Source organism: Macrobrachium nipponense, chromosome 36 (genome assembly GCF_015104395.2).
Source record: "Macrobrachium nipponense isolate FS-2020 chromosome 36, ASM1510439v2, whole genome shotgun sequence".
Taxonomy (NCBI): domain Eukaryota; kingdom Metazoa; phylum Arthropoda; class Malacostraca; order Decapoda; family Palaemonidae; genus Macrobrachium; species Macrobrachium nipponense.
The window spans coordinates 18853770-18858257 of NC_087220.1; positions in this window are offsets into that span (position 1 = coordinate 18853770).

Below are 4488 nucleotides of genomic sequence, written 5' to 3' on the forward strand. Positions count from 1 at the left end.
CATTTTCTTCTGACGGGACTTTGGACAATTGGTAAAAGAGAGAGAGAATAAAACGGTTGCATCAAATTAGATTTAAAAGGGGGCCGTAGTGGAGGGATAATAATCATAGTAATATGATAACATAATTATAGAATTACGATATCTCAATCAGCCAACAGAGACGCTATAAGTTCATATCGATTCTGACCTTACAAATCACCCTCGGTACATATATGAAAATATATCATTTGGGAGGTAAAGTGAATTTAGATATTAAAGGACATTTGTAGCTTGAATTGATATATAAATGGATCACGGTTCGATGTGATAATTATTCATAACAAAAAGGCTACGTGCTGTCAAACGCTCGAATTGGCCAACATGGTAGACGGGGTTTCATATCGATTCTAATTACGAAAGCTCCCAGATCGAGGGTGATTTGTAAGGTCAGAATCGATATGAACTTATAGCGTCTCTGTTGGCTGATTGGATAGCGTCACTGACTGTCCTGATTTCGTCCACTTGGACGGTGGTTCGATCCCATGGGGGGACGAAATTATTATCAATTACAAAATTCCCCTTCGGTACATATATGAAAATATATCATTTGGGAGGTAAAGTGAATTTAGATATTAAAGGACATTTGTAGCTTGAATTGATATATAAATGGATCACGGTTCGATGTGAAATTAGTTCATATATTATATATATATATATATATATATATATATATATATATATATATATATATATATATATATATATATATATATATATATATATATATATTGCAAAAGCCCAGCAGTAAGCATTTAGCAAAGATACATTTTGAAAGCCACTTTCCATTTGTTACCGAATTTGCAGTAATTTGGTATCCAAACAGATGCTCCCTATCCACTTTTCATTTGGATATGTGATATGTGTATTGTAATGCCTTTGTAGTATACGACTGAATGAAATTGCATTTCTCGTTTTTCTTGTCTAATTTCTCACATCTTCTTATCTGAATGTAAACATCTGTAAACTTTAAGACTTTTTCTTCTTTCAGAAATTTTCGCACAAATATCCAAAAGATATGTAGATCTCTCTCTCTCTCTCTCTCTCTCTCTCTCTCTCTCTCTCTCTGGTTGTTTTTCAACTTTCTTCTCAATAGATGTACAAACTGCAGTTTTCTATCTTTCTCCTCACAAAAAAATTCCGTCATAGCTGACGCCACATTACACCATGTGGTTATGCAGTGAGACTTGGATACGAACACGCTCTTATCTCTTTCCTTCATTTGAAACCTTCGCTTTCAGGATATTTCCTTTGTTGAAATAAAGCCAGATTAATGAATTACAAATCTCTTTTCAGGAGGAAATGAAACACAATTGCCTATTCAGCCTTTCACGGGGTTAGTGAATGGAGTGTTGTGACAGCTGGTTGAGATTTTTATTAAGAGAGTTCAAAACTATCTGTCTACAAATAGAATCATAGATCAGGTGGATGCCTTTAATCAGGCCAAGGGATTCCTGGCGTTGGATGTCAGGGATATCGGTCAAATTTCTATGAAATTTGTATGGGGCAGATGATTGTGTTGATTAGGTTCGGGATTTGGGGGGATTTTACAAGATTATAAAGGGGCTGAGCTCTATGATATATTTTAGCTCACAATTGTTTGGTGTGCAGTTCGAGGTCGGTACCTGGTGGTTCTATATTGTTAGGAAAATTTCAGAGGTTATTGTATTTCTCCTGGCTTCTAAATGAGGCGCTTTCTGAAAGAGCTTATATAAATATTATTAATAGACTCACAGATAATAAATTCTCATGCTGTTAATTTTGTGATTACTTAAGCCTATTTTGTCAGGATGATTATTAGCGATGATCTTATTATTTTCGTAAGTTGATGCCACAAATAACAAAATCAGCATTAACAAGCAAGTCTGTCTTAATTAAAACTGTAAATAGCCTAGATATCTTATTTTAGAAAGATAATCAAACATGTCACGTAAGTTAGATTCACGAAATTCTGTGGAAGCCGTTTGAAGAATACGTTCCTCCTCCATTGAAATTCCCCCCGATGGTGTTATTAATTCTGAAGAAAGAAAATTACCATTTACTGAAGATTTTTCGCGCCGGTTAAGACAGATCCCCAAAATCAGGGTAAATATTTTCACAAGTTACCAGTGAGACCTCTCTCTTTTTCTAAAATATTCGCAACCATCGCCTCCATTTACTTTTTCATATTATGACGCAAAGTATGACGTCGTTAATAAGATTCCACTAGACTGTGGAATGGGAAAAGAAGAAAAGTGTATGTGGGTGTGTGGTGTGTGTGTGTGTGTGAATACCTGTTGTTATGGGTATATATTCCATTTAACTCATAAGCCGACAGACCAACATCAGTTCTCGAACCAGACAAGGAGGGACGAACCCGCTCCATTGAATAATCCAGTATGGTTCTCTTAGTATACTTGTTAAGGATCGTAACTAGGGTGGACAGGCAGTGAGACAGATTGTCAACAACAAAACAGAAAACTGCATATGTGGTTTTTTTTTTATTCCTTTAAAATGTATACACTCGGAATCTCACCCCGTCTTGTGAAACTATTCATTAAAACATAAATACTCTCTCTCTCTCTCTCTCTCTCTCTCTCTCTCTCTCTCTCTCTCTCTCTCTGGTGCACTAGTTAAATAATGCAAATGGATACGAAACCTGCCAGTGAAAGATGCAGGGAATAGAATTTGAAATTCTTTTTTCCATGGAATAGCAATGGCGGAAGCAAACCCATGACAACAGAGAAGAACGTCTCTTCTGGCAGAATCACAATCAGTGCGATTATTCGCACTGTAAGACGTTGAGTCATGCTCTTGTTATTTTGTAGCAGTTTTCTATTGCACTCTTTTCTAATATTATTCGTGGCATCAAATGCTCGCAGTTGAATTTTACATTTTACTTCGTCGTCACTGAATCTAAGCCCCCTTACCTATGTGATATACATTATATTTTCTAAGTTTGAAAAGTGCATAGTTTTCGCAGTCACTAATGGGATCAAACCTCCAAAACTATACTCTTCCATACTTTGATAGAGCTCAAAATTGAATTATATTAAATGAACTTTAGTATTTTATCTATCTAAGCACCATATCGCAGCATCTAACTTTCTTTTCTTCTGCTCTTGGTGACTTTTCATCATAAATCCTCTAAATTTTCGTCAATTCTTCCTTAGCACTCGACTCCACTAACCATTCACCTCTGTTTCTCTTCTGATAGCATTTCTCTCTGTGCATATTTTATTCTGTACTCCATTTTTTAAACATCCTTCCTACTATTTAATTCCTCACAGAACAATTTTCTTTTCTATCTAAAGTTGTTTTTATTCTTATTTTTCTCTTGGATACCATATCCATACGATGTCCAAAGCCAAAAGACAAGATGAAATTGAACCACATAGAATAACATCCACGGTTACGGTAAAATAAATAAATAAATAAATAACTAAAAAAAAACGTGAACTCGTGAAAAGGATCTTCCAACTCGAATCTCGGACGCGTTGTCTTCAATTGCTGCTACAACCACCTCCTGTCATTCAGAACGTGGTTCTGATGGAAGCAACCTTCTCCTCAGGACTTTTTTTATTGTTAACTACTTAAGCAATTTCTAATGGGAAGGAATAGAAATTAAAATTTAACCCAAAGTCCATGCGCTTGGACCTAAGAGGCCATTTAGCGCTGAAAGGAAAATTGAGATTAAAAAGGTTTAAAACGTTCAACAGGAGGAAAATCAATTTGTGCACGCGCGTTCGCATCTCCACGACTTGATATGTTTTTTACTTTGTTACCATCTCCGATCATTCACCCAAAATAAATATTCCGCTGAACACAAGGCCACTTGTTGAACATTCTAATCGCTTCTTTGCAGAGTTCGTTGCTCTCTACATTCAAATTCTAAATCGCCTTCAGTAGAGCAGGTATAGTGCTTGACCACCATCTTCATGTGCCGCGTGACACATGCTAGACCGGCCACTGGTACAGAGTTCCACATAACTTATCCTGCCACGTGAGTCAAGGTGGTTTCCGACGTTGGTTTCATTCTACCTTGTCGGCTGCACTCAAGTTTAACGGCCCCGTCTATGCACATTGTGACCATCATTATCACCAAAATGATAGCGACTTCTGGGAATGTGTAACCTCCTAGGGAGAAAAATTCGCCCTCTACATCGTCCTCTAGTGCAAAACCGTAACTGAATATCCCAAGATTACCTTGCAGGCGCTTCCTGAACTCGTCTCGTAGAAACGTTATAGATCCATGTGTTTAGCCCCAGAAACCATTCTGAGATGACTACACACAAGCTATTTTCCACTGTCACCTTTTGGGAATTATCTTGTCATTGTGTGTCAGTGTTTTCGTCAAGAGAAAGTTCTAAGTTACACACTGACAGGAATATGTACTTTAGAAAGAAAAATCATACTTTCACACAAGTATCTATCATGAATTAATACGCACCCAGCCTCATAGTCAGCTCTAAG